The following is a 17,604-nucleotide window of genomic DNA, read 5'->3' on the forward strand; positions in this document are numbered from 1 at the left end:
CTGCTCCCGAACATCCCGTGACCCGGACAGACTGTTCTTTGCGTCCACACTGCTGTGTACGTTGCAGTCGGGCCTTTGCACGGCTGCATACTATTCCATCCTGTCGGCTGTTGCCCTGCCCACCCGCCTCTGTTTCCAGCTCTCGGCTGTCCTGAAACAGTGGATCTCATGTGCGTCCTTTGGGGCCATAGGTGCTCATCTCTGGAAACTTCTCCCACGCCCGACCTCCCACCCAGTGTTCACACCCGCCAGGTAAGTTTGGGAAATGCAAGCAGGAGGCCTGTCTTCCCCCCATCCCCGCTTCTCTCGAGAAGGCCCCTGTGACCAGGCTCCCCATTGTCACCGATGGTGACACAGAATGGCCCTGGGAAGCAAGTACAAGCTCTTCATTGTGGAGTCAGAAATTGGCTTTCATCGCATGAAGGTAGGTAAGGACATAATGTCGTCCACGTGGACACCCGTGTGTGTGGAAGAGGTCCCCACGCAGCATGTCACCCTGAGGGGGCCAGGGGACGGCAACGGCTTCGCCCCATGCCCTCCCTTCCGCAGCAACAGGCACGCCTCGTGCCCACCACCCTCCGTGGGAAGGGACATGGTTTGGCTGAGGCCCGGGCTGCGGCAGGGAAAGAGGATCGGGAGCCTGCTCTGTGGGGTGTCCACCAGTCACACGGGGACAGTCCAACACCAAATACACACCGGGGTTATAACCCATGCAAAGAAGTAGCCACCGTGAGTCCACAGCGATGCGGTCGATAAGCTAATAAACACGCGGGGAGGAGGGAAGTTAGGGCTCCAGCCCACCGTCTGTCGGCCACCACAGTAGTCATCGGTTCCTTCGGGAATCAATGATGGACATCAGAACTAGCGGGTGGTGTCGGGTGAGAAGCGTGGTTTTACATAGTCAGGGAGCAGGGAGCGCATGGGGAGAGTGCCTTTCTGGCGGGGAAGCCACGGATGCCACGAGAGCCAAGCTGACCACCTAGCCTCGCCAAAGCTGGGACAGACCCTGCCTGTCCAAGGCGCCACTCCGAGACAGAGCATTACCCTGCGATGTTCCCTCCAAAAACACACACCCACGGAGTAATCGTGAGGACACGTCCGCAAAACCAAACGGGGGACGTTCTACAAGGTGACTGGCCTGCCACCTTCACCAGTGGCAGAGCTATGACGGTCAAGGGGAAACCCAGGTGGTGACACGTCCTGACAGCCAGATGCAGCCTGTGTCCCTGTGTAATCAGGTCCTTTGCTGTGAAGGACACCCCTGAGACAACGAACCTTCTGGTCGAAGGGTATGTGGGGTTCCTTGTGGCATTCTTGCAATTTCCCTCTCAGTTTGAAAGTCTTCCAAAGTAAAAAGTTAAAAATAAAGAGCTGTATCCAACATTATGCTCCGTGAAAGATTCAGACACGAAAGACCACGTGTTCTACGATTCTGTTGGTATGAAATGTCCAGAGCAGGCAAATGCACAGAGGCAGGAAGCAGACTGTGGGGCGGGGGCGGGGGGTAGGGAGTGACTGCCACTGGGCACCGGGTCTCCTTTTGCAGAGATGAGAATGTTTTGGAACTGGATGGTGGGGGTGGATGCATAATGCTCTGACTGTGCTAGATGCCACTGAAGTGTTCACTTTAAAGTAGTGAATCTTATGTTAACATGGATTAAAATCAGGAGCTACAGGAAGTCAGAACACAGGCCCGATCCTGCCGCTCCCAGTTTAAAGTCTTCGGGATATCCAGGGCTGGTCAGTCCTGCTGACCCCTCCTCCTCCCACATCCTACTCACATCCACCCTCCGGCCTCTTGAGGGCACCAAGGCACTTGTGCCCCTGGGCCTTTGCACGTGCTGTGCTCTGCATCCCTAACACTACCTACTCTGCCAAGGCCTCTCCAACTCCCTGGTCTGCCCCCACAAAGGTAAATTGGTGTGGACTCTTTTTTCAGTCTTTGGACCATGTCATGCTCACATGGGGCCCCAGACAACAGAGGTGCTCCATGGATGTCAGTGAAGTGGGGGTGATGACACCTGGGAGCAGAGGAAATGATGGGAGGAAGGACAGGACTTGTACCCAAGCCTGGTTCCACCCCTGCCCCTGGGAGAAGACCCAAGTGGGGACAGGAGGAGCTCTTGGCCAGCAAGGTGTCCCTGATGTCTGAGGCCTGAGGCTGCAGGATGATGAGGCTGTCTTCTGGACACTGAGCCAGAAAAAGGGGCTGAGGGTGATCTGAGCATCTGACGGGGACCGGTGCTGCAGTCCTGGGTGGGGAGGGGGCAATGCTCACTGACCACACTGCCCCTCTGTGCCTGCCTTGCTCTTGCAGTCCCCAGCCTCAGGATCCTGGAGGAATGAACACAAGGTTCTGGAGGATGGAGAAGGGTGGGGTGGCAGGGCTCCCCTCCTGACACACGAGTCAGAAGGCAGGGAGCCTGCCCAGTGACCTCAGAGCCAACCGGGGTGTCAAGGGGATGGTCTAGAGCCGCCCAGAACAGTGACCACTGGTCACCTGTGGTCATATGTTCTAGATGTGGCCAGGGCACAGGAAGTGTGAAGTCCTTCACAACTTCGTAAGAGCATGAGTGATTTTTTTTTTAAGATTTTATTTATTTATTCATGAGAGACACACAGAGAGAGAGGCAGAGACGCAGGCAGAGGGAGAAGCGGGCTCCATGTAGGGAGCCCAACGTGGGATTCGATCCCAGGTCTCCAGGATCAGGCCCTGGGCTGCAGGCGGCGCTAAACCGCTGATCCACCCAGGCTGCCCGAGCATGAGTGATTTTATCAATATTTTTATGTTGACAATGTGGTGGGAATTATTGTATTTTTTGGTGCATTAAGTTAAATTTTAAAAATTATTTAAATTAATGTCACTGGTCTTACTTTTTGTTATGGCTACCAGGAAGTTAGCGATCACTTCTGTGGGTGCGTGTGTTTCCCTTTGGAGAACATGGATCTAGAAGGCGTGGAAGCAGACTCAGAAATACAAGGCTGGGTCCTTGTCTTCGACTGCAGAGCAATCTCCAACTGGATTAAAGCTGGCTTTTGTTTGTGTGTTTGTTTAAAATGAGGTGACGTTCATGTGACATAAAAGTCACCGTTCAAGCCATTTCAGAGTGTAGGTTCGCTGGGATGTAGGGCCTTGTACAAGCATCGCCTGCATCTGGCTCGAGAAGGAGAGCTGTCCCCAGGTCCTGGTGCCCCATCGCCCACCTCCCATCCCTGAGAGCCGCCTGCCCTGGATGTGGCCATGCATAGAACCATGCACGTGGTCTGTCGTGTTGAGCTTTTCTTATGTTGGTGTGACATGCACAAGGCTGGCCCGGGCTGTGTGGTGGGCCAGTGCTTGGCTCCCTTCTGTGGCTGCATAATATTCAACCATGGGGAAAGCTGGTTCTTTACCTGCTCATCGTGGATGTCTGGGTACGTCTGCCAAATTTTGGCTATTGCTGATAGAGCTGCTGCAAATACCACGTAGGTTTTTGTTTTTTTAATTTTGAGAGAGAGTGAGCATGAGTGGGGGGAGGAGCAGAGAGAGAGAGAATCCCAAGCAGACTCCCTGCTGAGCACAGAGCCCAAGACAGGTCTCGATCCCATGACCCTGAGCTGAAATCAAGAACCCATCCAGGTGCCCCTCACGTGGGTCTTTGTTTGAACACCTCTCTCCAATTATTGGACTAAAACTTTTAAGTATAAAAAATATAATTACGGAAAAGAAAACCAGGGTCCTGCCTTCAGCTCTTCACATATTGAGACCTGACTGGCCATCTCTCCCTCACCTGAGTGAACTGACAAGCCTCCACCGAGCACCCTTGCCTCTTCAACTCCCAGGGGCTGCCCTGGGCTGAGGGGCATCAGGAGGTATGAGTGGGGGGCCACTGGGTCACGGCACAAAGGGCTCCTCTGCCCGTGAGGGGCTTGGGCCTTATCCTGAGTACAGTGAGGGGCCAGGGCTCCATGAAGTTTCGGGGGCCTCTCCAGGCAAGCTGGGCCCTGACACCCCAGGCCTAGGAAATCTGGGATGTCCTCAGAACTGGTTGACCATGGGGAGTGGGGTGGAAGCAGTGGGGAGCTCCTTCTGTGAGCCTGGAGCAGCAGAAGCCTCTAGAAGCCTCTAGAGGGTCCTGGGAGGGTCCAGGACCTGGGAGGGTCCTATGGGTCACCGTCAGCCTAGCCCGATGGGGCAGGGTTTCCAGCAGGGTCATCCGGGTCTTGACCTTGGAGCTCCAAGCTACTGGTGCAGCTTCTTTAGGGAGCCTGGAGGCTGCCAGCAGTGGGGTGGTCACAGGGAGCTGGCTCGGCCTCCCTCTGATCTCATCTCACACCTGATGTTTGTGGGGGCTTGGGGGATCCCCACCACTGTGGCCTCAAGCAGCCTTGGGGGTGCTTAGCCAGGAGTGTGAGCAGTGGAGCTGGCACCTGCCCATTCAGAGGGGCACCCATTCCTCAGGGCTGCCCTCAATGGAGCAGGGAGCTCCCTCTCGGCAGAGAGCCCCTGGGTGGAGGTGCAGGGCCTGGGGCAGGGACCCTCCTTGCTCTGGGCCTCCATGTCTCTGGTCATCAGAGGACTGTGGCTGGGAAGGGTCCTGGGGCAGCCCAGCCTCCCTGCAGGCAGAGAACCCACGAGGCCCTCCTCTGATGAGCAAGAGGGCTGGTGAGTGTGGTCATGTGACTCCTGGCCCCAAGCCAGTCTAGGGAAGGAGCTTCAGGCTCTGTCCGCCATCCAGGAAACTCTCCCTCTCTGGGGCATGGGATCCCCAAACAGGCTGAGACTGTGCACCATGGGGTGGGGTCAGGGTATGAGGCAGAGCCACATAGGCTCCCTACCGTGAGAGGCCTTGCAGGAGGGTCACGGGGGCCGGGTCTTACAGATGGTAGGTAGTCCAGGCGACAAATGGGGACAGGGGGCCGCTGAGTCAGGGGTGTCTGGGGGTGAGGTGTTTGAGAAGGCTGAGAGGTAGGGGGCCGTCCATGGAGCTTTGGGGTCCAGTTTGGTCCTGGCCGTAGCTCTGTGGGGTCAGGGCGTGACCTGGTCAGCTCTGCTCCAGGGTCCCTGGGGTTCCTGGAGAGATGCTGCAGGTCTGACCTGGGGCCTGCAGGGCGTGGGTGTGTTTCGGGGGTGATTTTCTCAGCAGTGGCACCGGCTAACCTGACCCAGAGGGGCCATTGGACCATTTAGCATGCCCCCTCCCAGCCCCCACACTTGGGCAGACACTTGTTTACAGGCTGCCGAGAGGCCTAGATGGAAATTTATGGTGTCGAGGAAAGGCCCTCTTGCCCAGGGTTCCGGCCCATCGAGGGAAGTGCAGAAGCTCTTAACAAATCGATGAGCTGCATTGACTCAATAATAAAGCACACACGCCAGCCCCCACCTGCCCCCCAGGGCTGCTCAGGCTTCTCAAGGGTGGGGTCCTGTGGGCAGCTTCCAGGGGAAATCAAGGGCTTGGTAGAGGCAGCAGAAGGCCCCCCCTGTTGCTGTGGCAGCTCAGAGGTGGGGTCTTCCTGCCTGGGGGAGCGTCCTCTGCCCATCCTGGAAAGGGAGGGGGGTCTGGGGTGGACACGGTTCAGCATTGTTGGTAGGCCAGGCTGTGGTTTTCTGTTTACATTTCTCCTTGAAGCTGAGGGGTCTCTGGCATTGCCACCCCACACCACATCCCTCCCTGGGTTCCTCCTCAGATCCATCTCCAGGAGAGGCCCTGTCACACCTGTGGGACTCCTGGATGGTGTGTGGGGGGGTGGAGTCCTATGCTGGGCCTGGATATGGAGTACGGGGAACACAGAGAGGACGGCAGGTGCAAAGGCCCCAAGGGAGGGAGGACCTGGGTGTTTTCAGGGTCTGGGAGGGGCCAGAGTGGAGTGGGATTCTAGCAGCAGGGCAGGAGACGGGGACAGAGACGCGGAGATGGAGGCAGAGAGGCAGGGGGACAGTGACCGACCACCTACTGAGGGAGGGAGGTGGCGGCGGCTGGGGGGAGGTGGCGTTGTCTGGGAGAAGCACCTCATGAGCCCTGTTCAGGGTGGTTAATGTTCTAGCGGCCGTGTTAAAAAAACATGAAAGGAAACAGCATTAATTTCAGTGCCGTATCCTGTTTAACTCAATACATCAGAACTGCTCTTGCTTCAACACACCGTCAGCACGGAGCGCAGGTGAGGGCTCCTGCAGCCTTTTTGTGCTGACGAGGCACTGCCCAGTGCCCTCCTAGGGCCCGTCCGCCAGCAACACAGCTGTGTGGAGGGGAGACACGTACTTCATCACTTGAGATGTGAAGTTCAGTCCAGCTGGAAGTCCACGTGGAGCTCGCAGCTGGCCACATGTGGTGGGGACAGTGGGCATGTCAGCTGGTGTCTCGGTCCCTGGGAGGCTCTGGGCGCTGCCAGGGGGACATCGTGGAGGAGGAGGGATTGGCAGGCTGTGTCCCAGCCTTCTGAGAGGTACGGCTGCGGACTGGCCATCTCGGCCAGTGGGTGGGGGGAGCCGTGGGCTGGTGGCACCTGGACCTGAACTGCGGGCGCCCGAGGCAGGAGGACACAGTGCGCATGGCCCTTCTGAGGGTCTGTAGCAGAGAGCTGAGAAGTGAGGGAGGGGTCTGCGTGGACTGCGGGCTCCCTCAGAGCTAGGCCCTTCCCCAGCCCTCCCCGCTGGGCCACTGGGGGTTAGGGGCAGGGGGCGAGGGGTGCAGGCCTTGTGACCCAGCCTCAGTTTCCTTGTCTGCCTAAGGGGCATGAAGGCGCGTCGGACATCTTATGACAGGATGTTTGCAAACTGTAGAGGGCTGTGCATGAGCATGGGGCGGAGCGATGTGTCTGTCCAGGATGAGACTTGTCCCATCCCCTTCCCTCACTGGTGGCAGAGCGTGGTGGGCCGCCTGCCCAGCCGGCCCCGGGGGACGCCACGTGGCTGGGACGTGGCACTCAGACTCTGCTTCCCATCTGGTGTGACTTGTCTCTCTCCGGACGCCCCCACCCCCTGTGATTCCTGCCCTCTGTGCAAGGAGTGGCCTGTACAAAGCCCAGGCAACTGTGTGCTCGCCTCTGCCAGTCACGCAGGATTCTGTGAGGCACACGGGGCTGCTAGGCCGGCCTGTCTGGGGGCGCCCATGGCCCCTCTTGGACATCTGGGGCCCCCAGGAACCAGGTGCGGGGCATTGGGGGATCTCTGTGTGTGCGCCACCCCCACCCCAGTGGGCAGGGTCCCCAGGATGCCTGGGGCAGCTTCCTTCCCATGGTGCGGGGTCCCGCCGCCGAGTGAGGCCTGGGCATTGAACCCCGGTGACCCACGCGTCCAGACAGAAACGGAGTACGGGCAGATCTGTGCAGGGCTCTCCCGGGGGCTCGTAGGACAGTGGCCCTCATTCCACGGCACTCCTGGGGTCCACGAGCCATTGTGCTCGGTGCCCCATATCCCAGGGTCCTTGAAGGAGGCTCTCTTCGGGGTAGAGCCGTCTGATTCCCAGCAGCGGCTGGGCAGGGGGCCTCCCTCCAACAGAAGGATGGGACCTGCCATCACAGCCCGAGCCTCACCCGCCTTCCTCAGGTGGGCGGAGGGAAGGGCTCAGGTCACGTGCATTGGAGGCCCCTCTTCTTAGCACCCAGGGGCTGCTAGGCGCTGATAGGGGTTCCTCGGGTCCTCAAGTGACCTGTGAAGTAGGTCATCTCATCCCCGTTTTACAGATAAGGAAATGGAGGCCCCAAGCCCAGGCCCCTTCCCAGGCCCCATGTTCTCCCCGCCCTCCAGCACCGCCACCCCCACTGTGCCCTGGAGCAGCTAGCACTCTGGCAGCCTCCTGGGGGCCTGCAGCCCCCCGCCCGCCAGGCTCTCCATAAGGAGCCTGGGTGCCTAGAAACCGGAGAAGCCAGACGGCTTGTCCGCTGTTGCCCTGGAGATGCCAAGAGAGGCCTGCCTCCTTGTCCCACTGCCAGGGCTGTGCCGGGTCCCTCTACACCCACATCCAGCCAGTCGCAGCTCCAGCAAGTAAATAGGGCAATTGGAGTGCCAGCTCCATGGACCCCAACTTGGACCATGGGTCCCAGGTGCTTGGCCCCGAGACCCAGGTGTCTTCCCCAGGTTCACAGAAAGGGGCACCGTAGGGCTGTCCCTGAGCCTCTGCACCCCTGAGCTGAGGCGAGGCCCTCCTGTCTCTGCAGGCCCCGGACATCCAGCAGGATGCCCCACACCACCTGGGGCATAGGTGGCAGAGCAAGGGCCCACGGGCTCCTGTCCAGACCTGAGTCCTCCTCAGCAGAAGCCGAGTGCGCCCAGGATGGTGTCCTGGCCAGGTCGGCCGTGCCCAAGCTCCTAGACACTCACTCTGCAGATTGGCCAGGCCCAGGACACAACTCCATTAGGGTCCCGCCTCCATGTAATTAGCCCTAATATTGCCCTAATTCTCCCTAATGCTACGTAGTCCTCTGTCCTGTGTTGTCAGGCCCTCCCTGGCCCTGCCTCTGTGGTCTCCTTCCACCCTCCAAACGCAGAAATGACTTTCCCTATCAAAGTGTGCAATAAAAGCTTCGAGGCCCATTTCTTTTTTCTATTTTGAATTCTGTTAACTGACAATTTAACCTAAAATCCTCTGTATTTCCAGCTTGTACAGCTGTAAATAGAGACTGACAGTTTATTTTCACGTCCCGGCTCGAGGGGGGTGGCGGGGGGGAACCCATTTGAAATAAATACTTGCGGGTCCCTGACAGACTCCAGACGGGCCGTCGACGCTGGCTGGCAATCTCTGGGACCTGTCACACTCTGTGATCCGTCTTTTTACAAACACAAACGCTGCTGATTTCTTATCAAATGTAAAACCAGCCCGGCTCTTTCTTAAATGGTTACCACGAGCATGAAATTGACATTGTGAATCACATGTGACACTGGCTTGTCTGCGCTGTAATTGATCGGTGCTTAGGAGCAGGCGCAGGGCGGCCCCGCGCCCCCTCCCGCGGCCGCGCCCCGGCCCCCGGCCCCGGCAGTCCTTGTCAATGGGAGAAAAGTCGGAGAAAATGCTGGATCTGTGCACCTTGTGGTTCCCCCCACCGCGATCCTTCGAGGTGTCAATTCCAATTTCCACGGCTTCATCATTACGCACATCAAACGGCTGTAATTGGCTGCTACAGAAATTTATCCTCCAAAAGCAAGGGGGGGGGGGCGCAGAGGAGGGAGCCGCGGAGGACGGGGAACGGTGGCGGTAATGAGATTTTGGAAGCCGCGGTGCCACCCCTGAGGTTGGCAGGCAAGGAGAGCAGAGGCTGGCGCGCGTGGGGACGCATTCGCGCTGGCTAACAAAATGCCGTTTGAAAACAAGTCTGGCGGGGTGTGGGTGTCACACAACAGCCGCAAACACACAGCCCCGGTCCAGGAACAGCCGGCCGCCTTTCACTGCCGCGTCGTCACGGTTACCGCGGGGCGCTGGCAGGCCTCCTCCCCCCACCTTACAGTTTGCACAGCTGGAGGTGCCTGTTCTCATCCCACCAGCCAGACACTCGGGTCATGACTGCTGTTTAGCAGACGGGGAAACTGAGTCCAGGAGGGAATTTGTGGGGATTGCCCAGGGTCCCAGAGCCAGAGCGCCGGGGCTCCTCCCTCAGGGCTTTGCCTCCACACATCCCTGAAGCCCCCTTTCTGCCACGAGTGACCGCCAGCTGCAGTGCTCTGCATCGGGCTCGGCCTCCCCCCACCCCAGGGGCTGCCCACCCCTTTGTCCGGCGGGGACGGCCTGCGCTCCGGCTGGCCATGAAATCTGAATTGGTTTTTCAGGCCATGGATTTTCCCCGGGCCACCTGGGGAGTGAGCAAGTCTGTGAAGACAGAGCAGAGGCCCCGCGGTGCCCCCCCCGCTGCCCCTCCAGGCTTTCTGCTGCAGGGCTGGCTGCTCGGAGCGAGGCCACCCCCTTGTCACCTGTCTTGGCTCCGGGGACCCCGCCCAGCCAGGGTTCAGCCTCTGACCGGTGTCGGCCGCGCTGGCCCCAGGGACCTGCAATTCCCACCTCAGCAGCGCCCACACTTACCTCCTCTGGGCCCATGCACGGTCCAGCAGCTCCCTGGGCGAGCGTATTTATGTCTCTGTTTTTCCATTTGGATTTTGTGACTGATGAAACAATGATGCTGAGTTACACGCGCAGTGATCATGCCTCGCGGCAGGCGAGCGGCAGCCTTCCCGGTCCAGGGCTGCACAGCCAGCCTCCTGCAGCTGGGGAAGCCGGGCACCTCGCCAGGACCTCCCGGCAGCCTACGCACGGCAGGAAGCACCGCCCGGTTCCCAGATGGGGAAACTGAGACCAAGGAGCAAACGTTCCCTGGTTGGGCTATCACCTAGATACTCAGGCTCACATCCCTGGCCCTGCACCACAAAGCCTCCAGTGGCTGCCTGAGCATCTCAGGAAATCCACTTTGTAGAGCCATGTCTAGAAGCTTCTCAGGCCTCCCGAATGGGAAAGGCAAAATCCTCCTGAAGGCCTGGCTTATTTTTCTCTCACGGGTGTTACTGTGGATGCACCGCAGTGGGTGTTACTTTTTGCCTTGGCCCCTAGGAAGCTCAGACTCCAATCACAGCCTGTTTAACCATGGTGCACTTGTCTCAAAGCTGTCCTTACCTCTACCTTCTCTCTACATTCACCCAATTGAGTGTCGCGTCTCTCTTACTGAGCATCTCAAACCCTCCGGGGAGTGATAAGACTGAAGTGTAGTGCTGGCCAAAGCGTCCCTGGGGGGGGCTGGTGCTGGGGAGCATCACTGGAGCGTGTATCTACCACCTCCTTCCTCTTCCCACTTGGCTGTATGTGGGGTCCATCTGGGGGGCTGGCGCCCAGGGTGCTTTGATGGGAGGAACATGTGGTGCTGTGGCAATGGGTGGTGAGCCACTCTGGCAGCCCCCAGGGAGACCTCAGTGGACCTGTGTAGCAACTGGTGAGTCCAGAGCCAGCAAGACATTTCTTTTCTTCTGCCACTGTGGATGGAGGACAGCTTCCAGGGCACTCTGTCAAGAAGGATTCCGCGATCCTGTGTGAGAACGCGGGCAGAGGTTGGTTAGCACCGTCTGCAACGGAAGGCTGCCATGTGGGGCTGTTGGGAAGCCCAGGCTCGCTGGCCATCCACCTCTGCAGTCGCCGTTCTTCCCTTTACGCACAGTCCTTGAGAATGGTCCTTGAGCACTGCCTGGGCACCACAGGCCCAGGAAGCCTGCCGTCAGCATAGCCCAGCAGGTGACACAGGGGACGCCTCGGGGGGCCGGACCTGGGGCCCTCTTGCTCTCTTGTTCCAGGTCTGTAAAGATGGACAGCTGGGGCCACCTGTGAGCCTGAGCAGGAGCCTGCGTTGGGGGCATGCCACAGAACGGGGGCTCTGAGGGGACCCCTGGGAGGTCCACGGGGAAGAACCTCGACATGCAGGTGGGAAGATGGGGAAGGGTGAGCTGTAGCACAATCCTGGGCAAGTGAGTGGACGTCTCAGAGCTGCAGGTGTGAACCCTGGGAACATCCAGAGCCTCAACCTACCTCCTTCCCTCTTGGACAGCCACGTGGAGCCTGGGTGGCAGCTCCCAGCCTCAGGATCCACAAGAATGGGGGGGCTGCTTGGCTGTTGCTGTACCTATTCCAGGAGGACCTCCGCCAGGGGTGCTCCATGCCAGGGGGCAGCTTGGCCAGTGCACATGCATGTCCTTACCTTCCCTGGGGTTCTTTGAGCCGCCGATACCCCATGAGAAGATTCTCACTTTCAGGCAGAGAGCAGAGACCATGTACGCGGGGTGCTGGCCCATGAACCCGGGCGGAGGGAGCCTTCCCCATCTGCTCAGCTTGATGACAGAGGGGAGGCTGAGGCCAGGCCAGCCCTGGGCAGAGAGGTTCTTGGGGTCTTAACCTCTTCCCAAAGAGTCCTCACCCATCCCTCAGACTCAGAATGGCTGGGGTAAGGTGCTGGGCTCTGCAAAGCTGCCCTGAAGATGGAGCAGAACCTGCCCGCGGCTGCCCTGCGAGAGCCTCCGGGAAGCCCCCTGGGCAGGCAGAGGGATGCTGGCCGAGGGCACAGCAGCGGAGCCGCACACCTGGAGCTCCCCTCCGGAGGTGCTGGTCCTGGGTGCTGGGCGTCTCTCTGGCCCCCTCTCCTCGTCCTTCCCACCCCCGACAGCAAGAGCAGGGGCTGACAGGCTCTGCAGGAGCATCCCCAGCGCCTCCCTTCCCTCCGAGGCTGTGGAAACAGAGTCGCAGGGGGTCAAGGTCAGGCACGGCCTGAACCCAGCTTCCTGGCTCCCTCCTTGCTCTTCTTGCTGTGTCTACTCCTGCCGGATGCCTGATGCCTGGGAGACGTCCAGACCATCTGTCCGGGGCCGGTGGGCTGCCTCACGGTGCAGACCCCGGGATGGCGGGCTCCGTGGACAAGCTTGGGCCAGGGGTCTCCGTGCCCCCAACCAAAGCCATCTGAGGCGGGGCAAGGCCGGGCTGGCATCTGCGAGTGAGCGGGGAGGGGAGGGGGAAAGCCCAAACTTTAAGGTATATGGACTGTGAAATTAAATCCAAATACTCAAATAAGGAATCGCATAACAACATAAGCAAAGATGTTTACCAGGGCTTGAAGTTAAATACAGATTTTTTCATAAACCCAAACACAAAATGCAATAAAGTTCTGTGGAATGTTAAATATAATTTACAGTGGAAAGAATGTTCCTTGCCATCATAAACCTGCAAGCGCAACGTCCCCGTCAGGGTGCCAGGCGGCCGAGTTCCACTAGCCCCTCTCCTGGACCTGGCGTGGGCTGGCCGGGCACTGGGGCCGGTGCTACCTGCAGGTGTGAGCACGGTTCTCCTTCCTGGAATGGATGGTGTTGCCACTAGGTCTGGAGCCGGCTGTGGCTGCCAAATTGGTCCCGTACTCAGGCATCGCTGGAAAACTCAGATTAAGCAGAACTCAGGGAAGGATCATCTGCCTGCAAGTAGCCACCGCAGTGCCAACCAGTTCCTGGCCCCACCTGGCCTTCGTCGTGGGGCCCTTCCCTCCTAATACGGCCAGGTACAATGCAGGCCTGGAGAGTTCCCTCCCCGGAGACACCAGCCCTGGGCCAGGGGACCCAGTCAAACTTCCTAACGGGAAAGGTCCTTTGGTAGTCATTTACACTGTAGTGAGAATGAGATCCTTTACTGAGCTCCCTCCCTCTCTGGCTGTGGAATGTGCAACCAGAGTCTTTGTTGACCCTGGAAATCCAGTGGCCTAGAAAGTGTTGCGGAGGGGATGGGAGCTGCCTAGAGTCACACACCTGATTCACAGTGAGTTCCAATTAGAATCTGAGTTTCTGGCCTTCAAGGTCTATGGGGAGAGCAGCTGACATCAGGTAGAGCTCTTACCTGGGGACATCCATGCAGCACAGCAGCCCTGCCAACCAGAGCCACACAGCCTGCATTTCAGGGGTATGTGTGTGTCGGGGGGTAGGGGGATGTAGGTGTCTGTGTGGGCGTGTGTGGTTTGGCTGTTGACTGGTCCCCGACTAGTGGGCTGAGTGTGTTCTAGTGTCTCTGTGGGTGTACCCACACCTGTGTGTCACCTGGGGGCGGCAGGGGTCAGTGTGTGCCTGGGTGGCTGTGAACCCTGCCTCCCTGAACCGGGTATGGGCTGAATGTGGGGGGTGTCTCCCCCTGGCACTGAGTACCTGGGGTGCAGCCCCAACCAGGGCTACTAAAAGTGGGATAGATGGCCTTGCCTCCACTCTGGGGGTATCCAGCCTGGCCAGGGGCCTGAGCACTGGGCTTCTAGGCCGTTGTGGGGATGGGTTGGAGCACATTTCTTTGGTCTGTGGTGGCCCTGTCCCTGTGGTTCACCAGTGCCCCCAACCCCAGGCCAGTCTTGGCAAAGGATCTTGGGCACAACCACCAAGGCTGGAGGGGCCAGGGGGATCCTGGGCAGTAGGGAGGGTCAGCAGCATGGATGTCCCTGGATGGGCTTGTCTTTCCGGGCTCAGGTCCAGCTGGGGGCCCATTGGGTAGATTTTAGGAGGTGGTTGGGGTCACCGTCCACCAGGTGCCAAGCTGTGAGCAGCAGTGGGGGGTCAGCACCCCCCCACACACACACACCACCTGGCAGAGGGACACAGGAGGGCCCAGGCACGGACTGGCTGTCCAGGATCACAGCCCAGGCGGCCCGTCTCTGACCGGTGCCCCCCACTCTCTGCCCCCCTGCAAGAGCAAGCACGTAGGCACCCATCTGCCTACTTACCCAGCTTGTACTGAGTTCCCTTCGCATGCCAAGCCCCAATCTGGAGACTGGACCCCTCAGGACCAGATGTGGCCCCTGCCCTCCGGGGGTCCCCTTCCTGAGGGTGGGACAGAGGAGGCAGTCACGGCCGTGTGGCCAATTGATTTCTGTCCTCATCAGCCCGGCTCTGGGGAGGGGCTGGGCCCAAGATGGGCCACCTGGGTCCCCAGGCCTCAGGGTTCTCTGGGCAGCCTTGTCAGGCCCAGGGGCAGCTGCCCGCTCAGCATCCTGCCTCCTGCTGTCTCTCCCAGGGCTGTGCCCCTCTGCCTGCCCGTGAGTCGCCTGGTCACTCTTAAATTTGCAGGAGGCCGGTGGCATTTCTCCAGACTCCCAGCCTCCTGATTTATGTGCTGCCGTGGGGAGTGTTTTCTTTAAAAACAGGATGGATATGAGAAAAACAACAATGCCCCAAAACCACACTTAATGTGTGGGTCGGGCTGGCTCGTTAGCACTGAATAATCGAGCCTCAACCACACCGCTAGGAAACAAAAATAAACAACACCCACCAAGCACTCCGGACGGGGCTGCCATCCTTGGGGCACAGTCGGCACCCGGGGCCCAGGGTCCCCCGGACCACGGCGTGCGGCTCCTGGGCAGCCGGGGCTCGGGCGCCTCCCCGGGGACTGCTTCCTCCTGCCGCCTTTGCTGGGTGCCCGCCCTGGGAAAGGTCAGCTGGAGGCGGCACTTCCCAGGGGGACAGGCCTCCCGACCCCTCCCGGGGAGGAAACCCTTTGTGGCCGGGGAACCTAAATCCTGCCCCGTAACTTAAGCCTGCTTCCCCCTGCCGGCCCTCAGTAGAGATGGAGAACAGCTGGCCGCCTCTCCCTCCAATAAATCCCGCCGACCGCGCCGGGACGACCCGCTGGAGGCCGGGAGGCTCACGGGCCTGGGCCCTGGCAGGAGGACGGCGCGCCCCAAGCGGGCACCGAGTCCCCTGCCACCCCTCCTGGGCCCGCCGCCTTTGTGCGGGTGCTGGGGGCGCGCGGCCGGCGGGCGGGTCGGGCCTGGGGGGCGCACGGACTCCTTTGTGCAGCCAAGTTCCAGGCGCATTGTGTACGGGGCCGAACTTTAGCTCACAATTTGGGATTAGAGCAAATCCGAGTATTTTTCTGCATGCCTGCCCGCTCCCGGGCGCCCGGAGCCTGCTGGGTAACTGCCTATTATCCGCCGGTTCCACTCCAGTGCCCTCCCCAATAAAACTTTTCATATCCTTATAAACGAACTCGATTGCCGTGTTATAAACATTTACACTGTGCTAACAGATCATCTCCGCACATCAGAATTGGCTAAATTCCCTTTTCCAGATGAATATATTGAAGGAGATTAGAGATATGATAGCTTTTCAGATTGCTGAACCCAGAGAAATTAGTTTAGTGAGCATTTACAGAGGCTAAATTGGAGCCATTAAATAGTGGATTAAATTGATGGCACTTTCATTGTCTGTCCTTCGGTACCGCTGTAAAATCAATTAGCCGTCACCAGCCCATTCTCCATATCGTGAGATTGTCCTCCTCCCTGGAAGCTGATGCAAAACCTCCCAGCGGTGGTGAGGGCTGTGAAAACACACCTTTGAGGTGGTGTGGCATGAAATAGCATCAGGGACCAGGGCTGCCCGGGGAGGGCCCCCCGCCGCCTCGGCCCTGCTGGCATCGCCAGCCTCCCCAGGGCCCGCGTGTCCACGGCTGCCCTAGCTCTCCCGCTGGAGGCTGTGGGGCCCTGTGAGGGGTGCCTGGCTGGCATGGTTGGGACCCCACTCTCTGCCCCTGAGTGGCCCCGTAAGTCAGGCCAAAGGTGTCACATGTCCCCAAGGAAGTAGAGTTGTGGAGGTAGCAGGTGTGGAGGATGTAGGCAGGTGGGCTGCCTGGAGGCGGTTTTCAGGTCGTACCTGAGCATGTGATGCTTGACACCACAGCCTGGGGCTGGGAGCCCTTACAGAGCCACAGTTCCCTGAGCCCTCCCCACAGCCCTGGGAAGCAGGTACTACTCCTGTCCTCAGTGCACAGAGGAGGACACAGCTTTAGGGGTCCGCAAGGTTCACAGCTGGTCTCCAGCCTCAAGCAGCTGTCCTAGGTGAGACCCTTGGGGCCCCGCTGTGTTCTGGGACACAGATCGAGGGGACATCGGGGCAGAGAAACCAGGTCCTGGAGATGAGCAGGTGGCTCCAGGGCCAGTCTAAGTGTGGGTGTGCTTGCTGCGGGGGAGGCCAAGGTGAGGGATGGGCAGAGGGGCGTCCTAGGGGTGAGGACAGAAGCGCCCTGTCTTGGGCCAGCAACCCACTTGTGCCTGCAGAATTCTAATGGTCAGCACAAGGACTTGGGGTTGGCTGGTTCACCATTGCTTCTACTGATGGGGAAACTGAGACCCAAGCATGCAGTAGGTGGGAATGCCTGGCTCAGTTCTGTTTAATAAACCTGGTTTATGATCAATCCAGTCTGACTCAACCAGTGGACATGCTTTCTGGAAGTGGAGGGCAGGGCTGTGTACAGGTGGAGGGTCTGAGTGGGTGCGGGGTGGCTGGGCCCCGAGTCAGGGGTGGCTGGGTCCTGAGCTCAGCTGGGAGGCCACCTTCTCCAGGAAGTCTGCTCTGATCTCTCTCCACATCGGTCAGGTGAAGAGCTCCTCCCCTGGACCCCAGGGGCTGCTGGCCTTCCTGGGGTCCTAATGGTCTAAGACTGTGTAGGAAGTGCTCTACCGGCGAGAAGCCTGCCTCCCCTATCTGTGCTGGGCCATGGGCCCAGCAGAGGGTCAGCCCCTGGGAGGGGTGGGTGTAGCGGTCCAGCTGTGGGAATGCCCTGGCCACCAGGCAGGTCAGCAAGAACAGGAAAGGGATGAGGGAGCCAGAGGAGCCCTGGCCCTTCCTTTGCCCACGCCCAGGAGAGGAAAGGCCTGCCCGGTAGGGAGAGGCTGTGGGAGCCGACCCAGGCAGCAGTGGGGTCTTGGCAGCCATGCAGGAGGGGAGCACCTCGCCTTCTCAGGAGAGAGCCCTACCCACACATGCTCTGCATGCATGACCTCTCTCGTCCCTCCCGTCTACCAAGGAAGGTCACCAGCTCCATTGCCCAGATGAGGAAACAGGAGAGTCTAGGATGGTTGAGGCCCAGCACTGGGGTAGTAGGGGGCTAGGCTTCTACCTAGGGACCCAGCTGCCCCTCCTGCCCATGCCTGTGGGTCCCCTCTCTGGCCTGGCCTGAGCCAGGTGCAATGGCGGTTGAGACCCTGTCCCAATGGCACGGGGCCCCAACCTCCCGTCCTTTCCTCTCTTGTGGCCTGATGCTGTGGGCACTTCAGCTCCCCAAGAGGCTATGTGACCCTCAAGTCTACAGCCCAGACACTGACCCTCTGGTGGGGCGGTCTTGCAGGGGCCTCGGTAGGATGGGAGAAGGT

Source organism: Canis lupus, chromosome 8, assembly GCF_048164855.1.
Source record: "Canis lupus baileyi chromosome 8, mCanLup2.hap1, whole genome shotgun sequence".
Classification (NCBI taxonomy): Eukaryota; Metazoa; Chordata; class Mammalia; order Carnivora; family Canidae; genus Canis; species Canis lupus.